This window comes from Staurois parvus, unplaced genomic scaffold (assembly GCF_062004578.1).
Source record: "Staurois parvus isolate SC_StPar_1 unplaced genomic scaffold, SC_StPar_1.0 ptg001184l, whole genome shotgun sequence".
Taxonomy (NCBI): Eukaryota; Metazoa; Chordata; class Amphibia; order Anura; family Ranidae; genus Staurois; species Staurois parvus.
The window spans coordinates 2,726,641-2,750,985 of record NW_028318980.1 but is presented as its reverse complement, the minus strand read 5'-3'; positions in this window follow the sequence as shown (position 1 = coordinate 2,750,985).

Below are 24,345 nucleotides of genomic sequence, written 5' to 3'. Positions count from 1 at the left end.
AATGATGGGGTACTATTCCTCCCATTGACATCAATGATGGGGCACTATTCCTCCCACTGACACCAATGATGGGGTACTATTCCTCCCACTGATACCAATGATGGGGCACTATTCCTCCCACTGACACCAATGATGGGGCACTATTCCTCCCATTGACACCAATGATGGGGCACTAGTCCTCCCAATGACACCAAAGACAGGGAATTGTTTATTCCCATTGGCTGCCAGAACATTTTCAGCTCCCACTGGCCCTAGTCCAGCCCCCCTAGTCTGAAGGACAGTAAACTGTCCCCTTTGTTTAGAAGGTTTGGAGAAGAGGAAAGGAGGTGTTCTCTAGTCCTGTCCTGTTTCTGTTGTCCTGATACAGAATGGTGAGTTTATGTCACCCTAAGGGTTCTTTCACACGGACGTTCCAATCAGGTCTGCTTGCCCGTTTTTCAGGCGGACATGATCAGAATCTCCATTCTCCTTTCTGGAGCGGCGGGTGCAAACGTGAACGTGTCTGTTTACACCCGCCGACATCCGATCTGCCAAAAAGGGACGGATGGGGATCCAATTCCCCTTCCGTCCATCGGATCGGATTGGATGAAAATGGACAGGCAGTCCGTTTTCATCACACTGCCCATTGAGGGGAGCGAGCTGCTCTGTGTATGCTCTGCAGCAGCAGAGGGGGACACAGACCTGTCATCCGCTTGGTCAGCGGGGATCAGTGGAAAGATCCCCCGCTGAACAATTGGATCTGCTCAACGGGTCCGTCCCGTGTGAAAGAGCCCTAATGCAGGCCATAGACGAGGAGAAAAACGGCCGATTTTTCTTTTAAAAAACGAAAAATCGGTCGTTCAAGCGGCCGACGTTACCACCAATGGTAAAAAAAATCGGCTGATTTTCATCCCGTCTACAGCCGGCAAAAAGTGTCCCTGCAGAGAGCTCTGCTATTTCTTTGACAGTTCTTTGACAGTTCCTTGACATTTACAGAGGTTGCAACAATGTATCTATTTGTATCCATTTAGGATACAGATGTTTTTATTTGGAAACAAACAGATACAATGTTGCAACCTCTGTAAATGTCAAGGAACTGTCAAAGAACTGTCAAAGAAATAGCAGAGCTCTCTGCAGGACACTTTTTGCTGGACTGGAATTCCTCTTATTTTTCATCCTTCTTCTTCTTCTCCTTCTTCATCATCATCCTCTTCTTCTTCTTCTTCATCATCATCCTCTTCTTCTTCTTCATCATCATCCTCTTCTTCTTCTTCTTCATCATCATCATCATCATCCTCTTCTTCATCATCATCCTCATCTTCTTCTTCATCATCATCATCATCCTCTTCTTCTTCTTCTTCTTCTACTTCTTCATCATCATCATCCTCTTCTTCTTCTTCTACTTCTTCATCATCATCATCATCATCATCTTCTTCTTCTTCTTCATCATCATCATCATCATCCTCTTCTTCTTCATCATCATCCTCTTCTTCTTCTACTTCTTCTTCCTCTTCTTCTTCATCATCATCCTCTTCTTCTTCTACTTCTTCATCATCATCATCCTCTTCTTCCTCTTCTTCTTCTACTTCTTCATCATCGTCATCCTCTTCTTCTTCTTCTTCTTCTTCTACTTCTTCTTCATCATCATCCTCGTCTTCTTCTTCATCATCATCATCATCCTCCTCTTCTTCTTCTTCTTTGTTTTCTTTATCATCCTCTTCTTCTACTTCTTCTTCTACTTCTTCATCATCATCATCATCCTCTTCTTCTTCTTCTACTTCTTCTTCATCATCATCCTCTTCTTCTTCTTCATCATCATCCTCTTCTTCTTCTTCTTCTTCTTCTACTTCTTCTTCCTCTTCTTCATCATCATCCTCTTCTTCTTCTTCATCATCATCCTCTTCTTCTTCTTCTACTTCTTATTCATCATCTTTTTCTTCTTCTTCATCATCATCCTCTTCTTCTTCTTCATCATCCTCTTCTTCTACTTCTTCTTCCTCTTCATCATCATCCTCTTCTTCTTCTTTTTCTTCATCATCATCATCCTCTTCTTCTTCTTCTTCATCATCCTCCTCTTCTCTTCTACTTCATCATCATCCTGTTCTTCTTCTTCTTCTTCATCATCCTCTACTTCATCATCATCATCCTGTTCTTCTTCTACTTCTTCTTCTTCATCATCATCATCCTCTTCTTCTTCTTCTTCTTCCTCTTCATCATCATCATCCTCTTCTTCTTATTCATAATCATCTCTTCTTCTTCATCATCATCATCCTCTTCTTCTTCTTATTTTTCTTCATCATCATCATCCTCTTCTTCTTCTTCTTCTTCATCATCATCATCCTCTTCTTCATCATCATCCTCCTCTTCGTCTTCATCATCATCTTCATCCTCCTCTTCTTCCTCTTCTTCTTTTTGTCTTGCTCTTGCAGGTCACTGCTCATGCGCAGATTTTTTATCGGTAAACAAACGGCCGATTAGCCCATTATTGCCGCAAAAATCGTCCGATCGGCAAAATCGGCTGATTTTTTTTCCAACTTTACCGATTAAAAAAAAAATGGCCAAAATAACGAAAAACGGCCGAACAAATAGCCCACTAACGATCCGAAAGTCGGCCGATTTTCAACCCATCTATGGCCTGCATTAGACAGAAAGAGCATGCAAAATTTGGTGCAGCTCTGCACAGAAACCAAGCAGCTTCCAGGTTTTATTACCAAAGCTTGATTGAACAAGCTGAAGTTAGCAGCTGATTGGCTACGATGTACAGCTGCACCAGACTCTGAGTGCTCCAGTTTTAGTAAATCAAACTCTTAAAGTTCTAATCTTACATAGTTCCATAGTTAGTCTGGCTGAAAAAAGACAAAAGTCCATCCAGTTCAACCATTAAAATAAAAGCTATAATCCTACACCCACAGTGGATCCAGAGGAAGGCAAAAAAGCATGATCCAATTTGTTCCTGCAGTGGAAAAAATTCCTTCCTGATCCCCCGAGAGGCAATCGGATATTCCCTGGATCAACTTTACCTATAAATGTTATATCCAGTTATATTCTGTGTATCCAAGAAAGAATCCAGGACTTTTTTAAAGCTCTGGCCAAAACTCTTCGTTTAGGTAAATCCCCCCCAAAAGTGTTACTGACAGGGTCATCAAAGAAAAATAAAAGGGAATGAAACAAACGAATAAAAAAAACCTAATACAGCCACTGCATTGAAGGATTAGTCACAACAAACACTTTACTCCTGCGCTAGGAAAGGACTCAGTAGACCCAATAGGAATGTTCTGGAATTTTCTGGAATATGCACTGCTTGCTGCCCTCAACAGACCGGGGTGGTCCGAATACACTGGATAGAAATGGAGAAACAGAAAGGGGTTGGCTCTGAGGAAGAGGTTGTGTCCTCGAAACGCGTTAACCAGTTGGTCATCCAGGGTTCCATCGTATGGACTCAGATGTTGTTTGGATCATACATCTTGTTCAGTTTGACATGCCTGTGTTATTATGTCCATTGTGAGTATGATACCTATTTTTGTTTCTTTAACCTCCTCGGCGGTATGATTCTTTCCGATTTTTTGTGCTGAAAGCGGTACCATTTTTTTTGCATGGAAATAGGTAGTTTTTTATTGTAGGCTGTAATTTTTAGGAATAACTCACTGAAATCTGTCCGAACAAGAGTCTAGTAAACATCCCGGGTATGATAAAATTTGAAACATAAAATCATAAATTATAATTTAATAAATAATCATAAAAAATAATAATATAATAATAATAAATTTAATTCAATAATATAATCAAACCAAAAACACTGAAATTTGAAATACAGAGGCAAATTCGCACATCGCTGAGCAAAGTTGCAGAATCGTTTTCAGTGTCTGATGAGGAATTTCCCCCACGAATCATTATCACTCAATTCTGCAAGTGGTTCTGATTTACTATCGCTGTTCTCTAGCCGGTCTAAAACCACTTTTGACGTAAAGGGACGCTTTTTGGAAGCCATGGACGTTTCTCAGTTTCCAGGCAGAAAGAACAGTCAAAATGCAAGCAGGGCGCCGGACAAAGCACTCGGGACAAAATGTATGTGAAATGCATTGAAACAGCAATGACAGCAAAAATTACATTTTTTAAAAATTTTAAATTTCCCGCCGGTTCCGGCGCCTGTACATCCCGACGTCACAGGGACCGGAACACGGAAGCCGGATGCCGGCATCGGCCGGAGAAGATGGCCGGGGATGCTGCAGGGGACACATCACGGGAGCGAAGGACAAGGTAAGTGCTGCAGGGACCCCCTGAGCAACGCCGCATGGTAAGCCCGAGTGTAGCTCAGGGTTACCGCTCTTGGTATTGAAATTTTACCCCGAGCTACACTCGGGAATACCGCTAAGGAGGTTAATAAATTATTTTAAACGATAATGCACTAGGTCGGTGCGCCCTTTTTCTGTTTCTCCATTTGTATCCATTGAAGGATTAGTAGGCTGCGATAAATTATTACACTTTTGTTTTTGAGGTTCCGTTAAGCTTTAAAGCTCCCCTAACATAAAATGGATGTCATAGATGTCATTTTTTTAAATAAATTCCTAACCGGATTAAACTTTTATTTTTTTATAATTCCTCTAGAGTTCCATTTTAACGACATTCGCTTTCATTTCCTTTATGTTTGAAGGGACTTGTTCCTGGAGAAAAGGGCATTTTAAAATGTTCACAAATATATATGTAAAAGTTTCCATACTTGACAGAACTTCAGATATTTGAAATTGCCTGTGCTTGGAAGTGTCTAGAGCTTTTATATAAAAAAAAAAGAAAAAATAGGATCGGTGTTCAAGCTGACAGCGCTGTTGACAATTCATTAATGTATACTACGTGAGTCGGCTTTCTGCTTGTCATGGCATTACATCTACTCCATGACAGTTGGAAGATATGGTGGCATCTCAGCACCAGCTCTGCTCATCCTTGTTGCTATTTAAACTCTAGCTTGTCTCCAAGCAACTCAAACCTAACATCTCCAGCTCCTCGGGCTTAAAATGGGTTGAATTCAATACTGATTTTTTTTTTTTAATCGATGTTTAATAGTTGATACTAATTTTGTTATCAGATTCCCTGCTAATGATTTGGAAACTTTTAATTTTCATTATTGAGCTGCTTAATGGAAATTTTCTTTAAGAGAAAAAAAAAAACTATTATATTTCTTTATTTAGAGATGGTTATTTTTATGGATCATTGAATTATTGAGTTGGATATGTCATCCTAGGGTATAGAGAAACTATTTGTGGAGGCAGTTGCTTCTTCCCTAAAATATAACCACACCAGTAGCCTTAGGCCCGATTGTGTCAGTTTTCAGAATCCCAATAATGCAAATAAGCTTTTTCCCAGGCAAGCTGATTTTCCCAGCACTTCCTTTATGGATCAGGGGCAGAGTGACAACTCATGGGGCCCCCGGCAATAGGGGATCATGGGGCCCCTGTGTCCTTGCCAAAACTCAAAAAAGCCTATGAAAAAGGCACCAGGGGCACCTCATGGGGCCCCCTACTGACCCCGGGCCCTCGGGGAGTGCCCGAGTTTCCAAATGGTCAGTCCGCCCTTGTTATGGATTCAGCAGTTTATTAAAGGATACGTTCACCTGTTAACAAAGAATAATAAATCCACATTTTTCTTTTTGTAGGTAAAAAAATGTGCATTTGCTATTTTTGGTTTTGCTAGCCTGGAAAGCTCGCCAGTGATCAGCAGATTGCTGGTGCCATAAAGGACTCCAGCAGACCTGCCAGTGTATCTGTCTCAGGGGCGGACTGACAACTCCTGCGGCCCCTGGGCAATAGGGGATCATGGGGCCCCTGTGTCCTTGCCAAAACTCAAAAAAGCCTATGAAAAAGGCACCAGGGGCACCTCATGGGGCCCCCTACTGACCCTGGGCCCTCGGGCAGTGCCCGAGTTTCCAAATGGTCAGTCCGCCCTTGTTATGGATTCAGCAGTTTATTAAAGGATACGGTCACCTGTTAACAAAGAATAATAAATCCACATTTTTCTTTTTGTAGGTAAAAAAATGTGCATTTGCTATTTTTGGTTTTGCTAGCCTGGAAAGCTCGCCAGTGATCAGCAGACTGCTGGTGCCATAAAGGACTCCAGCAGACCTGTCAGTGTATCTGTCTCAGGGGCGGACTGACAACTCCTGTGGCCCCTGGGCAATAGGGGATCATGGAACCCCTGTGTCCTTGCCCAAACTCAAAAAAGCCTATGAAAAAGGTACCAGGGGCATCTCATGGGGCCCCCTACTGACCCCGGGCCCTCGGGCAGTGCCCGAGTTTCCAAATGGTCAGTCCGCCCCTGATCTGTCTGCTCATATCTCGTACAGGTAAGCAGATACACACTGTCAGGAACAATCAATAAACTACCAGAAGGCTCAACAGCTCCATGGTAGGTCATTGAGAACTACAAGCCGACAACCACAAAAGCTGTCGGAACTTGCAATTTTCCCATTCACAGAATACTGTGAATGAGTGACAGAGCCGGGTTGTCAGAGCACTGCACGGCTACGTATTGCTTTTGTAATTGTGACTGCTAGCGGGAGGAGAAGCAGCTGCAGTATGCAATTCTCTCTCTTCTCTACAAAGCCTTTCACAATGCCGCCCCGAACTACATAACTGACCTGATACCCAAATACTACCCTACCCGTGCCCTCCGCTCCTCACAGGACCTCCTACTCTCTAGCTCCCTGGTCTCCTCCTCCCCCGCCCGATTGCAGGACTTCTCCAGGACTTCCCCCATCCTCTGGAACTCCCTACCCCAATCCATCAGACTGTCACCTACCCTCCTCACCTTTAGGCGCACCCTGCAAACCCATCTCTTCAGGGAAGCCTACCCCACCTTCACCTAACACCCAACCTCACCTAACAACTAACCTCCTCCTCTCCTCCCACCACTCCATCTCCCACAGCCATTTCCTCCTGTACCACCTTCCCCTCCCTCCTAGATTGTAAGCTCGAAAGAGCAGGGCCCTCGAACCCCTCGTGTAGTGTATTGTTACTGTCTTGTCTCATGTTCTGTCCCCCTTGCTACTGTACAGCGCTGAGCAAACCCTTTGGCGCTATATAAATACTGTATAATAATAATAATAATAATAATAATAAATAAATAAGATTACAAAAGAATAGCCCAACAAAAGATACAATACGATAAAATCAGCTTTTGCTCCAATTTATTGCAGAGATTTCCCCTATTCTACCTTTTTTTCTGCAACTAGAAATCCTTAGACTGATGGCAGACATCATTCAGTCCCCTTCTTTTGAGCCCATGTTCTCCTGAAAAGAAACAAAACACAACTACAAATAACACCAACTGTACTAAATTAAACTATCCTCCCAAAACCTTTCCTCTAAATCAGAGGTCTCCTCACTATGGCCCGTGGGCCAGATTCAGACCTTTACTTGCATTTAGCCCACCCTTGAAGCACTATTCCTCCCACTGACATGAATGATAGGGAAATATTCCTCCCATTGACACCAACAATGGGGCAATAGTCCTCCCAATTATGTCAACAATTGGCAGTTTTCCTCTTGATGACACCAACGATGGGGCACTTTTTCTCCTCCTATTGACCACAGGCACCATGTAATATTTTTAGTCCCACTGACAGGGGCGGACTAACAACTCATGGGGCCCCCGGGCAATAGGGGATCATGGGATCCCTGTGTCCTTGCCCAAACTCAAAAAAGCCTATGAAAAAGGTACCAGGGGCATCTCATGGGGCCCCCTACTGACCCCGGGCCCTCAGGCAGTGCCCGAGTTTCCAAATGGTCAGTCCGCCCCTGCCCACTGACCACCAAGCCTGAGGCATTGTTTAATCACACTAATGCAGGGAATTTTCTGCTTCACTGGCCCCAGTTTGTCCCCAAAGTCTGAAAAATGGTAATCTGGTATTTTGTTTGGAAAGTTTGGAATTTCCCTGCTCTAAATAAAGAAAAAAAAGAGACATTTAGCTTCAGCAGCGCAGAGAACAAAATTATTCAGCTTCTGAGAAGTTTACCTGATGACATAATCAGTAACTTTGTGATAAAATCATTTTCACTTAAACCACTCCGCATTGAGGAGCCCTTAGTGATACTAAACACCTTAAAATACGCTGACCTGTAAATACAGATCATCAAACTGACTCACTGAGCTGTATATTCCACCATGACCATTGGGCAATCAGTAAAACAGCAAATCTGTGATTCCTTTGTAACATTTAAAGTTCATACATTTTTTTTCACTCATTGGAAACCTGATCAGTTTGATTATCATCTGCCAGTAACCCTGAGCACCCTTACTGGGAGTAGCATCAACCATCGATAAAGCCGCATATGTATAAATGATACGAACAATCAAAGCCACCTGTTTGCACCTGTCTGACACCACAATCAAATGCTTGAACAATGCTTTCATATCTCTTGCCTTCAGAATTCTAAAGCATAATTAAAGAGGGCCTGTACTGTAGAAGCTGTGCCTAAATCTTCTATCTCTTTAGGGTCAGGGCTTTGCTTCCTCATTATACATTTTCTGTAATTTGGTGACATTGGATTGATTAAATAGGGAGATGCATTTATTCATTATTTTTTTGATAAAAACATTTTTTAATATATTATACATTTTTTATTTATTGTCATATGTATGTGCATATGTATATGTATGGATATATGTGGGTGGGGGTGCATATATATATATATATATTTTCGGTAGGTTTGCTTAAATATATTTTGTGTTCATAAATACTTGGAGATAATTGTTTTATAGATACATTTTTGTATAATTTTTTTATGTTGTGAGTAGAGTTAGGCTTTAATGGGGTATATGGCCCTTTAAACGAATTCATTTGTCCGGAGGGAGAAATGAATTTGTATTGTGAATATACTTATGTATGATTAATATGATGTTTTATGTGGATAATATGCCAGTTATATATAAGAATAATGGAATAGGAGGTAGTAGTGGAGCGATATTTGTATATTAAGCGCCGCTGACACTGATTAAGATGTTACCGCAATGCAGAATGTGTGTGGTATATATTGAATGGTCTGACATTTGCATTCGTACCGCCCCATGAAGACGTCGTGGTGACGAAACGCGTAGGGCGTGGCTTGTCGGATGCTGATGTCAGGACGTTCGTTGCTAATGTTGAATGACAGCTGAGTAGACGGAGCGGTAATTCCTTTTGTGGCTTTGCGGTTGATGCCGGTGTCAGCTAGACACCTCACTTGTGAGTGGATTTTTACATTTTAATAAATAGATGCTGGTTAAACATGCTGCACCATTATATTCTTCTTTATTTTTGAATGTGGTCCAGATGTATATGGAGCCGTGGTGATTGTCCACTCACGGAAGAGTGGCTGCAAAGTATTCCTCCTCATTCCCTGCCTATATAGAAGGGTATCTATCAGCTGGATTCTAATACTGCAGAGTATTACATCAAAAGTCTGGAGGTTGTTGGTGTCTACGTTCCCAGAGCAAAAGTGCTAAGGCTGGTCTATAATCTGATCAGCACTTAGCTCTGGTGAGTGCATTTGATTGATTTGCTGGTGCAGTATTCACAAAGTTCGTTATATTTGTCACATGAATTTTTTGGACTTTCACATATTTGATATATGGACATTGTATATGTTGATTTAGCGCACTCTTATATTTGATTTAATTTGGTTTTCCATTTTTTGTGGAGTTGGAGTTGCTACTGTATAGTTTGAAGGGTGTGGCGCTTTTCTAAATACCACTTTGCTTCCTCATGTCAGAACTGCCCCTTGTAATGACTGGTGATCTAATGAAAGGTAAGGATAACAAGAAAGCAGCAGTAGAGATGAAGGAAGTAAAGAGCAACAAAATGAATGAAGTATAAGCAGGGAGATCCTTGCACTGTGGATCCTCATGTACAGTTTCCTCTCCAGCAAGGAGAACAGTGAGCAGACATCACCAAATCTTACTCCAAATTTTCTGAGACTAGCGTCAAAGGGAGCAGATGATCTCATACTGGCTTTGAGGCTAACAGGAAGAGCACTGCTATTTTTTAGGAGGAGTTCTAGACAAAGGTAACATTTTCATTGTGCTTAGTCACAAATAACATTTCTAGATGTTGCCTTTCACCAGAAAATCCTTGCTTTTTAATTTATGGTCCATTTTAAGGCCCCTTTCACGCAAGTGGACCAACCGGGTTCACCTGTTCATTTTTCAAGAGGACCCTATCGGACGCTCCATTGTTTCCTATGGAACGGTGGGTGTAAACAGACATGTGCTGTTTACACCCACCTTCATCCAGTCCAATTCTGTCTGCGAAAAACAGACGGATGTGGGATCTGTTCCCCATCTATCTGGCTGATCGGATCAGATAACAGGTGGAAGGAAACGGACAATGGACCATTTCCATTTGACAGCCCATAGGGGACAGTGGGCTTATGCAGATCAGACAGGGACCAGCGGGGATCAGAGGGCAGATCCCCCCACTGAGCAACAGAGTCTGCCCCTTCTAAAAGGGGCCTAAGAGTTTTGTTTTATAGGAAACATTGTAGTCATTGGAATATTTGTTAACACTCTTTGTAAGCACATACCAGCATTTCCAGTTTGCAAAAAAATAAATAAACCCAAAAAACTATAAAATGTTTATATAATGTGATCAAGCAGTTTGAAAAAAGGAAAAAAAATGCTTAAAGTTGAATTCCAGGTATGGATATATTTACATACAGTAGTTACCAGGGGTGGACCGACAACTCATGGGGCCCCCGGGCAATAGGGGATCATGTGGCCCCTGTGTCCTTGCCCAAACTCAAAAAAGCGTATGAAAAAGGTACCAGGGGCATCTCATGGGGCCCCCTACTGACCCCGGGCCCTCGGGCAGTGCTCGAGTTTCCAAATGGTCAGTCCGCCCCTGGTAGTTACATTGATCCACCTTGATCCACCACCAATGTAATTATGCATATATCATACCTGTGGGGTCCCTCAAGAATCTGGAAACATTGCAGTAGTAATCGCTAAATCAATGATCTTCACTGGCTTCTGGGTCTGTGCCGAGCGGCGCCTGCTGCATTCTGACCACAGGTCGGCATGGGTGCCATTCAAAGAATGCACTCTGAGAGCTCTCTGATTGGATGAGGTGAAGAAGTGGGGCCATGACATCATGCTCTCCCCCTCCAATCAGAGAATGCATAGGTACATTGGTCCAAGCTGGACCAATGAAACTATGTCACAAAATCCATACCTGGAATTCTTCTTTAATCTGCCCAAATAAAGTTCCGTGTTACCATTTCTTAGGACTCTCTTTCTTTCACTTTTTCTCCTATCTAGTAGAAATGGCTTAGCAAGATTTTACTTTTTCTAAAGCCTGTGCACAAGGTAAATCCCGCTATCCCACCTGATCAAAATCTCCTTGGACATCAAACGGGAAAGGTGCAAAATCCAGCTGTATGATGATCATGAAGTCTGAGCTATACTCCCATTCCTCGCCTAAATTGGTTTTCAGAGCTCAGTTAATCCAACTCTTTTTGTCTCTTCGCTATACAAGAAGATCAAACAAAATAAAATCTGATTAATATGTTTAAGTATAGTAGAGGTCAGTGTGAAGACCCTTCTAATGAGCTTTTCATGAAGCAAAATGAAAGATTGTTCATTATGGATGACATTGACCATTTCAGATGACTATCCGACTGGGTAGGCACACACAAAGATCGGATTAAAGCAAAATAATTGGACAGACGAGAGATCAAAAAAGTTGGAAAAGCTGTTTGTTCATCAAAAGACTTTGGCGGTATATGAAGATGTCTATATCTGTTTATTAACATTGAAAAATAAGTGGAATACAAAGGGGTATATCGTTTTTATATCTTTGCAATTTTTTTTTTGTCCTTTGAGTTTTTTTAACTAATGTTCTTTATTGTAATTTAAGTAAAGTCAGTACAGATAAGAAGAAAGAGACAAATTAGCCTGGCTGTACATTGGCACAAGCATAATATATCAGAACTGAATCTTAAATTTATATCTTAAAGTGATTCTAAAGGCTTTTTTTTATGAGAAAAATAATAACAAATGTCTATACTTACCTGCTCTGTGCAGTGGTTTTGCATAGAGCAGCCTGGATCCTCCTCTTCTCTGGTCCCTTGCAGGCTCTCCAGGCCTCTCCTTCCTGTTGCGTGCCCCCACAGCAAACAGCTTGCTATGGGGGAACCTGCTGCTCCGTGTGTCCATTCACACATGGAGCCACAGCTTACCCTCCCTTTCTTCTCATTGGCTCACTGCCTGTGATTAACAGCAGTAGGAGCCAATGGCTCCCACTTCTGTCTCAGCCAATGAGGAGAGGGAGTCCCGGGATAGACTCCAGTGCACATCGTTGTATCAAGAAGGGGCTAAGGTGAGTATTAGGGGGCCTGGAGGGGATGCTGCACACAGAAGGTTTTTTACCTTCATGCATAGCATGCATGAAGGTAAAAAAAACCTTGAGCCTTTAGAACCACTGTAGCCTCCCTGGCGGTATTCCCGAGTGTAGCTTGGGGTAAAGTTTCAGTACCAAAAGTGGTAACCCTGAGCTACACTCGGGCTTACCATGCGGCGCTGCTCCAGCATCTGTTCTTCACTTACCTTGTCCTGCGCTCCCGCAATGTCCCTCCTGCAGTGTCCCCAGCAATGTCCTCCGGCTGATGCCGGCATCTGTCTTCTAGGCTCCGTTCCCTGCGACGTCGGGATGTACGGGGGCCGGCAGCGGTGGGAAATTTGAAAATGTTAAAAAATTTCATTTTTTTCTAAACAAATTTTACATAGTATAACATTCCTGTATCAAACCATTTCACATACATTGTGTCCCGAGTGCTTTGTCCGGCGCCCTGCCTGCATTTTTACTGTTCTTTCTGCCTGGAAACTGAGAAACGTCCATGGCGTCCAAAAAGCGTCCCTTTAGGTCAAAAGCGGTTTTAGACCGGCTAGAGAACAGCGATAGTAAATCAGAAAAGAACTATGCAGTGCAGCGCTAATCAATAATATATAAAAATATCCAATGAATAAGTGATACAGTAAATAAACTCGATATACACCCTGAGAGTATATATCCAAAATCATCAATAATAATATCTTAATGTCATGCATGTAATCCCTTATAGGGAATATCTGGTGCAAACGTGACAAATATAATCATAAAACAATAAAGTGGCAAAAACATACGGTGCTCAAAATAAGTGAACCAATATACAGTTACAGAAAAAAAGTCCAAATAATCAATGCAGGTAATAATGCTTTTATGGTGATCTTCACACTCCACTCTTCATGCAAAAATTATGTGCAGTGTACATGATTCACACGTGTCAATCCTTAATGGCCAAAATGCCCCCTCACCTCCTTACTTAGACCCCACAGGGCCAGCACGCTTTAGGATCAAACGATCCTATCAGAATGGATTCCTCTCTGCATTTCGCCTTCCACCTCCAGCATCCACCAGACTAACAGCCAGCTCCTCCGAGGGTCATAATGAAACACAAACAGAGACCCTCCATAGTGCAACCAGTTTATATTAAATGATAAATAGATAGAGTATACAGTTCCACTCACATTTGTGATGATTTTCTCCAGCTTCCTTACCACATGCTATGGGTGTACTGCATGGGTAATGTAACAGGGTGTTCCAATATGGCCCCCACGCCGGAAATGACGTCACCACGTTAGCTCCTCCCACCGTACCGACGTGTTGCGTCACGTTCCGCATGTGACTTCATCAGGGTAACCTGTGATAATGATTCGTGGGGGAAATTCCTCATCAGACACTGAAAATGATTCTGCGACTTTGCTCAGCGATGTGCGAACTTGGCGCTCTATTTCAAATTTCAGTGTTTCTGGTTTTATTATATTATTGAATTAAATTTATTATTATTATAATATTTTTTTTTATGATTATTTATTAAATTATAATTTATGATTTTGTGTTTCAAATTTTATCATCCCTGGGATGTTTACTAGACTCTTGTTCAGACAGATTTCACTGAGTTATTCCTAAAAATTACAGCCTACAATAAAAAACTACATATTTCCATGCAAAAAAATGGTACCGCTTTCAGCACAAAAAATCTGAAATAATCAGACCGCCGAGGAGGTTAATGGTTGAACTGGATGGACTTTTGGCTTTTTTCAGCCAGACTAACTATGTAACTATGTAAGAGTAGAACTTTAAGAGGCCTACAATAAAAAAAAATACATATTTCCATGCAAAAAAATGTACCGCTTTGAGCACAGAAACATGGACATAATCAGACCGCTAGGGAGGTTAATAAAAACAGCAAGAGTTAACCAGAAGTCATGAGGTCTACACTATTCAGAAATATCTGCCTTTTTTGTGTGAACATATAACAGGAAGGGTAAGGCCAACACAGGAAAGGGGAACAGAGGAGAGGGAACAATGAATAAGAACACATACATGGGGTGAGTTGGCTCAAAATTAAATTTCCGTAATTAGGTACATAGTCCCACGGGGGGAGGGGTGAAAGGTAAAAATGGACACAATGTATTGGAGGGGGGAGAGAGACAGGGGGACAAGGGCCACTTGGTGGACCCAGTAGAAAGACCACAGAGGACCATGAAATGGTTAATACCTCAAGGCAGCCTCCAAAGTAGAGCAGAAGCAGATCTCCAATGTCACATGTAAAAAAGGAATAAAAGAAGGCGCCATTGAGTGCAGACCATTAAAATTGAATTGTAAACAATGGTGTAAATGAACAATCACATTTTAAAAGATAGATTAAGGCACATCTATAGCCCAATGCAATGGTATCCGAGAGCAGTTAGCATGTGCTGCAGGTGATTGGCATCCAGTTCCTAGGCCCAGAGGCTGGCTGTCAGAAGATGGGACCGGAAAACCGATGTATACACAGCGTACGGTGTAACTGCGTCATCGGAAGTGAAGCAATGACATTTCGGATCGGTTTTCCACTCCCATCTTCTGACAGCCATCCTCTGGACCTAGGAACTGGACGCCAATCACATGCTAACTGCTCCCCAATACCATTTCATTGGACTACAGACGTGCCTTAATCTACTGTATCTTTTAAAATGTGAGTGTTCATTTACACCCTTGTTTACAATTGAATATTAATGAGCTGCACTCAGTGGTGCCTTCTTTCATTCCTTTTTTAACAATGAATAACAAGTTGGGCGAGCTGTATAAGTGTAGGTCTTGACATCTGAATAATATAAACAATATGTAAACCTAATGTTGCATCTTAACTAGTACCATGCACATTTTGCAGTGCTGTTCAATGAATTCCAGGTATAGATATTTTTACATACAATGGTTCCGTTGCTCAAGATTGTATGTATATACTATGCCTGTGGGATCCCTCTTGGAACCTGAAAGTCACTGTAGTGGCACACCTACTACTTGCATTTTCTCACTGAATGGAGAGGTGGGGAGGTGACATTGCTTGTGTTCAGTGGAAAAAAAGCAAGGCATTCTCTGAATGGCACCTATACCCAGCAGTCAATCTCTTGTGTTCCGAATGCAGCAGGGCAGCGCTCAGTCTGGGACCCAAAAGCTAGTGGAGATCTTTCTAGTAGCAGTACCTACTACAGCCATTTACAGCTTCTGTAGGGAACCTGCAGGTACCAAGCTGGTAAAACTATGTATAAATATCCATACCTGGAGTTCTTCCTTGAATAACAGAGTAGTTATGGGGTATGGGCAATGATTAGAAGTCATCTTTGTGCTGTGCACCTACTATTCTATAGCCAGCTGTTATTGTATTGAAATTTAGGTAATGAAGAATGCACTTGGGACAAGACAATTTTGAAGGTGGTGGTTTAGAATTTTTGGAAACCAAGGGGAATGTAGGAGTATCTTTTTGTGTCCATGGCCTTGCCAATGCTTGTCTTGTCTTAGGGTATGTGTGATAAAGTGCTTTGTGTCTGGAGGCATTGAGTTGTTTTATTAAAGGCACATAGGCAGCTTATTTTTCATAGGATGCCACACTTTTCAAGGTAAGCTTTTCTGACTTCCATCATCCAATCAAGTGCAAGCAAAAATGCAGTTTTTTAATTTTCCTTGCATGTGATTAGATATTCTTTGAAATGTGAAACCACATTCACTAAGCTCTGAGCCAAATTTGTTTGCAAAGTGCAACTTCCCTTGCAAAATCCACATCCAATTTTGGCTTTAAATCAACCCCCAGGCAGGGGCAGACTGACCATTTGGAAACTCGGGCACTGCCCGAGGGCCCAGGGTCAGTAGGGGGCCCCATGAGATGCCCCTGGTACCTTTTTCATAGGCTTTTTTGAGTTTGGGCAAGGACACAGGGGCCCCATGATCCCCTATTGCCCGGGGGCCCCATGAGTTGTTAGTCCGCCCCTGCTCCCAGGTATCGATTCTTATACCCAGTAGTGCCAAGGCTGGGTCTGGGGTGCAGTAAATATGGGTGACAGAAGAATCAGTTGGAAGACGCTGTCCCAGAAGGGGGAGAGAAATCCACCAAATATGTTTTAAAGAACCAAAGTGACCGCAGTCTCTCCAATAGACTTGGGATTGATTTTGGTGGAAGCATCCTGCTAGTCGTTGAGGTGTATACTATTGCCTGTGTAGTAGTTTTCACAGACACCCAATGAGATGCTTTTAAAGGTCATCGTAGGGCATAATGTCATTTTTGAATAGTTGGTGTGATTGCCAAATCAGGCTCCTATTTTCGCATTCTCTAATTGTGTCTGGTTAGAAAGTAGAGTAGATAAATGCTATACCTTTTGATTCCTTTACATTTTTATTAAAGGTTTCTAAAAAATACATGAGCACATAATCATATAGGTAAATATTCCATGTGCCTCGATGACCAAAACAGGGCTACATAGTAACATATCATACTTGATAACAATAACTCTTACAGGCAGATGGCTAATAACAAATATACGTTAAATTGAGAATTCACTGTTCTTTTAACCCTTTCATATCCAGGAGCCATTGAAGCCTAGAATCACAGACCAAATTTAGCCGTGTCAGTATCAGGGGCGGAAGACAACTCATGGGACCCCTGGGCAATAGGGGATCATGGGGCCCCTGTGTCCTTGCCCAAACTCAAAAAAACCTATGAAAAAGGTACCAGGGCATCTCATGGGGCCCCTTACTGACCCTGGGCCCTCGGGCAGTGCCCGAGTTTCCAAATGGTCAGTCCGCCCCTGGTCAGTATGTATCTATTAACGTGACAATACCTATGTGATTAATTTGCCTATCTTTACTTTTTACACTTCTTTAAAGCCAGATTAAGTTCTCATAGATTGATTTTTGCATGAACATGCCTCAAACCCTTTAAAGGGTTGAAAACATTGGAAGTTGGAGGCTGGCTTCTCAGTCACGTGATCACTATTATTGCTGTCGCATCGATTGCATGATTGGATGCCTATCCTCCGATCCTAAACAGTGGCCGGGAGCCATCAAGGACAACTCATTGTGACGGAAGTGCCGGGTGAGCTTGTTTCCAGCATAAAAACATATTTCTGTGTGACACTGGAGTGAACGGAGAGTAGAAAATGGTTTACAGACTTCTGTGACATCTGTGTCAAAATGAGATTTACCTTCAATTCCTGTCAGGTAGCCACAACATCAAATGAGAGGAAATCTCTTCAAAGTGAGGCAAATTCCTCCTTGGAAAGTTCTCAATGGAATACAACTCCCTATTGGAAGATTTTCTCTATACTCCTGTTTTTCAATTTTGTTGTGATAGCACTGGACTGATAGAAGTGAGACTTGGTTCTGATGGATATCCAGTGGAGTGTGTCTCCTTTTAAATGAGCTGATCCTTGATGAAGGCTGTATTAAGCAGCCTTCCAGCTTCTCCTGTCAGCTGAGGGCTAATGGGTCTTCTCAGACGTCTAGCTGTTCCCATCTGCTGCCAGGTAATGAATCTTCTCAGACTCCTAGTAGCTCCCATCAAATTTGGGGTAATGAGTCAGGTCACATGCCCCCTAGCAGAATTGGTCATCAAAGGATGTGTCTTATATAAACCTCATCAGCCTGTTTCTCTGTGCTTATGATAGCGTTAGATTCCTGGTCCTCTATTTGTTTCCCTGCCTGATGACTGCTATTATATTGGCTTTCCTTGGTGCTGACCTTTGTCTTGTACCCATCACTCTTTGGATTGCTGCCCGAACTTGACCTTGGATTGTTAACTGGACTGCATTCTACCAGCCCTGACCTTGCAACTGTTTTTGGACTACACTTGCACACTCCCTGTCCTGACTTTGGACAGTCTCAGGATTCTGCTGCCAGTTGCTTTTTAATGCCTGATCAATCTCAAGACTATGGGTCCCCTTGCCCGTTTCAGTTGCTCAGTCCCAGTGACATCTGACCAGGAACTATAGCATCATGTTCTAAGACTTGGGGGCAGTGTGTTCTTGCAGTTACTTCTCTGCCTTGTTCATCTTTCTCTGTTATGTAAATCTACCTGAATATTTGCAGTTGGAAGAGGCTGCTAGAAAATGTTCCCTTTGTTTGCCCAGCTTGTTGGCAAGTGCAGCACCCTTTAAGTTTATTCGCTCCTGTTGCTATGTCATAGATGAGGTTCATGCCTATATATATATATATATATATATATATATATATATATATATAAGCTGTGGATGGGGCTCGGTCAGACAAGGTATGGGAATAGGACACTCCAGTGTTGCAGAGATGTACTGGGCTGAATTCCCAGGAAAAGAAGCACAGATCGTCCAGGCCCTCTAACTGGAGTCACCTTGTCTATCCCCGACCTTTTACTACAGGTCCTGTAGTGTGGTGCGCATGCCGGGAGGGCCTGTGGCAGAGTTCTCTAATATGAGTGGTAGCTGAAACATGAGAAAAAGTGTCACCAGGGAGCATGTGCAGCTGGGAAAAACTATAGAGGGGACATTTGGAAGAGATTGGCAGTATACTAATAGAAAGACCTTGTCACCCCTGGCCCTCATCTGTGCATTCCTTGGCTCGGTGGTGGATAGCCTAAGGCTGAAGAACTTAGTTTACACGCGGAAGTGATCCCAACTCTGTGGTGTTCCCTAGGACATAAATAGAAGGAAGAGGACTAAATATGTGAACTTGTGCTCTGCACTGAAAAGACTTCTGCAGGATGCATTTTCATGCTAGTGGCAGTCTGCGTTGAAATTTCTGTGAATATGTTGAATGTGATAAGTTGTGGGAAGAAATATGATGTTGCAATCAAGTGCTGAAAATACAATTTATTGTGGATATTTCTTTATTTGAAATGATTGGCCCCAGGCTAGGAATGTTGTGAGTGGGCTTCTGGCCGGGAAAAATGGGTCCAAGATGGTGGCCATAAAGACAGGTACAGTATGCCGGTGCTCTATCCAAGAAGAAGCAGAGCTGGATTGGTAAAACCTGGTGCCAGCATCTGCCCAATTAGGTCTTTTTGTTGACATTTCTTTGTGTTTTGCCTCTTTTGGTATTTGGGTTCTTACTCTTCTGGGTTTTTGCTTTGGTGTTGGTCTTATTATCTTACTATATGCTATTTTACCTTTTTAGTTTGCAGTTCAGCTCTTGTTTATATACCCTGGTTTAGTTTTATTTTTATATCTTTATTTGTATATAAGGTAAACGTAGCTGGCTTATTTTTAACTGTTAATAAAATTGTATCTTGTCTCTTTTTCTGTCCCTAGCATCCCCTTCTTGTCCTTTGTCCATGCTTCTTCCATATCCTTCCAGAATTTTCCTGTCAAGTTCTATAATCATCGTTTCACATGTTGCCCAAGCAACCATTTATGTACTACTTTCTATGCTTTCCAGTTTGCACTTCTGGCTACTCTGTGTCCATGGTTTTCATACTACCAGTGTGGTCTTCTTGTATCTTCTTGTGACTCCTTATGTCAATGTTTGGTTTCCTGTCCCTGTCGTATTACTCTTGTCAGAAGAGGTGAGATACAATGCTGTATAATCAGTATATTCTTTTACCCAAAATGACAACAAACATAAGATTTTCAGTGATATTTTAGCATTTTGGCAACATACATTAGAGTCACCAGGAAAGGCAAAATTAAAAGTGTATCTAAACCCAAAAGTAAATGTAGTCCTATTTTGGGGAGTTATGAGAACTGGGCCTCCTCAAACAGGATATTGAGATAAACCTGTAGGTAAATAAGAGAACCAGATCCTTCGCTAAGTGGAAGAGTAGGATTGATAATAAAGTTGGCAATGCCTCCACCCAGGCCAGGGCCTCTGTGAACAGAGGGGATTCCCTACCTGGGAAATTATTATTATTATTATTATACAGGATTTATATGGCGCCAACAGTTTGCTCAGCTCTTTACAATATAAGGGAGACAGTACAATTACAATACATTTCAGTACAGAAGGAATAGGAGGACCAGTAATTAACCAGTAATCTACCGCAACCTACATATAACATTAACTCAGGGGCGGACTGACAACTCATGGGGCCCTGGGCAATAGGGGATCATGGGGCCCCTGTGTCCTTGCCCAAGCTCAAAAAAGCCTATGAAAAAGGAACCAGGGGCATCTCATGGGGCTCCCTACTGACCCCGGACCCTCGGGCAGTGCCTGAGTTTCTATATGGTCAGTCCGCCCCTGCATTAACTATAAACATATCGATGCATACCAAAATAGAAATAATACAAGCTTTATTCTAGAATGGATTAGAAGCAATTGTATACTGTACAAGCAATATACAAATAGATATTATCAAGAGTCCACATGGAATTGTGCACATATAACCAGGTATATATAGTTATCAAAGTATATAGGTACCAATTGCAAGGGCCCCTGTGGATGAAGCAGCATTGGTCTTTGACCTGAAGAGAAGAGCCACGGTCATGGGGTATCCTCCAACTGTTTTCCGACCAGCTTGGAATGGAACTTCTCCCTGGTGGGAACTGTGATTTGGCACTGGAACTTAGAGTCAGCCTATCTACTCTGAGCTTTAGTCCATCTCTAGTAGTTTATAACAGTCTCTATAGACAGAAAATGTGGCTGATACTTTATTTTTTTCACTTCCTCCTTTTGGAGTTGCAAAGCCAACAACCAGGGGCAGGAAGTGCATACATAATATATTTAAAGGCATTTGCAAATTCAGACCTTAGAGGGCAGCAGATTCCTACACAATCATTTAATATATTGCAATTTACCAATCCTAAATATAATGGCTTCATTGTTTTTATTTTTTCTGGATTTTCTTCCTTTATTTTTATCTGGTGATCCAGCCAGTATATCTTTTACTTTCAAAATCGCTTTATCAGACCAAGCTGTCCAAAAAAGTGGTGCTCAAATTGTATTCATTTATGTAAAACCTTTATCCCAAAAGGAAAATAAAACTGTTGCTGTAACTCCTTAAGATGGAGGTTGTCTTTAATTTGTTAGTCAAGTCCTTCTAAATCTGCTAGTATTGTTGGTGTTCAAGATTGGCTATGCTGCTTCTTCAAAGAGTGGATACAACCTAAAAAGGATGCATGTTTCTGGCCAGATCAGTAGGTGAAAATAAAGGGGGAAAAAGCTTATAAAAAGAAAACTAATGTAGCCACTAAATGTAAATAGTTTACCTTTTTACAAAAAATGAAAAGGTGAACTAACTCACTTCACCTTTCCAACATCCTTGGTCCTTGCTGCACTCACCTCCTTTGAAGGTTATTTTCTGCTGCTCTTGCTAGCTGTTGTAGAGATCCCAACATGTGAAAAGTGCAGTACACAGTGTGGAGGCTGTGTAGCATCATAATGCTTCCAAGAATGTGACCATTCTGGCCAATGAGAATCTCTCTGAGACATCCCAGCGTCCTGTAAGAAAGAATGGTACAGAAGAGTGTGGCATTCAAATTCCAACACTGCTACATCAGCTAGCATGGGCATTGAAAGATAACTAGCCAGGGAGAGAAGAGCAACGAGGGCTGTTGGTAGGGGGAGGGTGTTGAGAATGAGTATACCTTTTCACATTTTGTGATTGGTAAGCTGCAACTATATATATATATATATATATATATATATATATATATAGATCAAAATTAAAGGACCACTTTTTAATCAGAGTATAGCATCAAGTCAATGAAACTCCTGGGATATTGATCTGCCCAGGTAAGTAGCAGAGGGGGTCATTAATCAGTTTCAGCTGCTTTGGTGTTAATGAAATTAACAAGAGGTGCACTAGATGGGCAACAATGAAACAACCCCCAAAACAGGAATTGTTTTACACGTAGAGGCCACTGATATTTTTTTCCCTACTCATCTTTTTCTGACTGTTTTTTTGGTAGCATGAGGCGATGCCTGGACCCTACAGAGGTTGCACAGGCAGTCCAACTCACCCAGGATGGCACATCAATACGTGCCATTGCCAGGCGGTTTGCTGTGTCTCCCAGCACAGTCTCAAGACCATGGAGGAGATTCAAGGAGACAGGCCATTACTCTAGAAGTGCTGGACAGGGCCGTAGAAGGTCCTTAACCCATCAGCAGGACCGGTATCTGCTCTTTTGTGCAATGAAGAACAAGATGAGCACTGCCAGAGCCCTACAAAATGACCTCCAGCAGGCCACTGGTGTGAATGTCTCTGACCAAACAATCAGAAACAGACTTCATCAGGGTGGCCTGAGGGCCCGATGTCCTCTAGTGGGCTTTGAGCTCACTGTCATTTGCCATTGAACACCAGAATTGGCAGGTCCACCACTGGTGCCCTGTGCTTTTCACAGATGGGAGCAAGGTTCACCCTGAGCAAATGTGACAGACATGAAAGGGTCTGGAGAAGCCGTGGAGAACATTATGCTGCCTGTAACATCGTTCAGCATGACTGGTTTGGTCCAACCGACGCTGCCAGGTTGCAACTCAGACTGGTCTAGATCTGAGAGGAAATCCCCCAGCACACCATCTGTCCTTTCATTATGAACATGCCCCGACATTGTCAGACATGCATACAAGCACGCGGGGGCCATACAAACTACTGAGTACCATTTTGAGTTGCTGCAATGAAATTTCAGCAAAATGGACTAGCCTGCTGCATAATTTTATTTTACTTTGATTTTCGGGGTCTCTTTGAATTCAGTCCTCTGTAGGTTGATAATTTTCATTTCCATCAAACAATGGGGCATCCTTACATTCCTAACACATTACCCCGTCCATATCAGTATAGATATCCAGCATGAGATTTTTCCCCTTGAGATCTGATGTGTTTTCAAAGGTCTTAATTTTTTTGAGCAATGTATATATATTATATATATATATATATATATATATATATATATATATATATATAGCGCCCCTCAAGTTTAGCTAGGGGGAGCTAATTAGTTTTTTTAGGCAGAGGCTGAGTAGCAGTCTGGGATGAGTCAGCCAGGCTTGTTTGGGTCAAGGTTGAGGGCTCTGCAGGTCAGTTCCCCTGCTCTAGAAGCTTGAGAAGTTTCTAGAAGGCAGTGCGTGGGGGTGAGGAGTGGTTGATCTGTATATTTTAGGGATCTTGGCCAATCCCCAAACAGGAGGTTTGGCATAGGACCAGAACAGCCCTTAAATAAGATGGAGCCTGATCAGCAGGGGGTAATAGTGTTGGGTGGAAGATAGAGTGAAGGCTGGAATGTGGAGCTTGGGAGGGGCCCAGGAGAGGGGCCTACTTGTATGCAAGAGCTAGAAAGGAGGATCTCTCTGCCTCATCATCCCTGGAGAGAGGGAAGTCTGTGGAGCAGGGAAGGAGCTAGCCCAGCGTAAGGCCTGAAAGCAGCCCCAACTCACCAAGCTCACAGGAGAGACAGAGTGAGTAATTCTACACCCCTCTGGGCTAGATAAAGGAGAGGGAAGTCAGGTGGCAAACCCAACCAGCTTCTCATTTGGGGCTGCTTTGTCAAGTAGCAGTTTCTGGGTCCCTTGCCCAGGGATACTCTCAAGCAGCTGGGTGAAAAGGAGGATTCATCTGGGGTCTGAGCTGGTACACCAGAAAGGACTAGAGAGCTCTTCAAAGGAGAGACTTTGGTTCTTTTAGTCCAGGGGTCTCCAAACTATGGCCCTCCAGCTGTTGAAGTACTACAAATCCCATCATACCTCTGCCTCTGGAAGTCTTGCCTGTGGCTGTCAGAGTCTTGCAAGGCCTCATGGGACTTGCAGTTCCTCAACACCTGAAGGGCTATAGTTTAGAGACCCCTGTTTTAGTCCACAGACTTGTACATAGTTGCTAAGGAGTTTGTCCTTGCAGTTCACAGTTCTCTTGGACATCCAATACACTCCTCAACCCCATGCAAGTTCAATAGCCCTTAATAAAACCAAGAAAAGAAACAATCTCAAGAACTGTTTACTGACTCCAGTGGCCAGAAGTGAAGAAAATGTGTCTTGCCTGGCTGTGCAAAACTATAGGGGGACCCAAAACTCAGTGACTCTTAAGGGGGTAGTGCTACATACAAATTGTGAATAAACATTAGATAAAACATTTAAAGAGATAGTAAACAACT